This window comes from Penaeus monodon, chromosome 33, assembly GCF_015228065.2.
Source record: "Penaeus monodon isolate SGIC_2016 chromosome 33, NSTDA_Pmon_1, whole genome shotgun sequence".
NCBI lineage: Eukaryota > Metazoa > Arthropoda > Malacostraca > Decapoda > Penaeidae > Penaeus > Penaeus monodon.
Window position 1 is genome coordinate 20,738,711 of NC_051418.1, and position 321 is coordinate 20,739,031.

The following is a 321-nucleotide window of genomic DNA, read 5'->3' on the forward strand; positions in this document are numbered from 1 at the left end:
CACTCGAAATAAAAAGTTTATATCGTCATGTGTGGACGACAATCATCATTGTTATCACCATAGCTCTTCTCTTCATCTTCCTTATCGTCTTATTCTTGTTCAGGATTTTGATCCAACGTCAACATTTTTTTCCTTGCCATAAGCATCATGACAACTGCGGTAAGAAAGCTTACATTTAATTCTGCTCTATTACAGCGTATAGTTATATTTGGAAATGCATCTTCACTGCGCCAGATGCCATGAGTCATTCGGAAACTCTTTTTATATGACCATTGCCTTTCACATTATCTTGCACTGTTGTGCTGTATATATCTTTATGTT

The 321-nt window shown here is 36.1% G+C and overlaps 1 protein-coding gene across 1 annotated transcript in view; it reads left to right on the forward strand.

The window, feature by feature from the left end:
- The window catches only part of LOC119594129 (4-hydroxyphenylpyruvate dioxygenase-like), a gene marked incomplete at its 5' end in the record, with an annotated part of 14,629 nt that overhangs the window by 310 nt on the left and 13,998 nt on the right, over positions 1 to 321 (forward strand).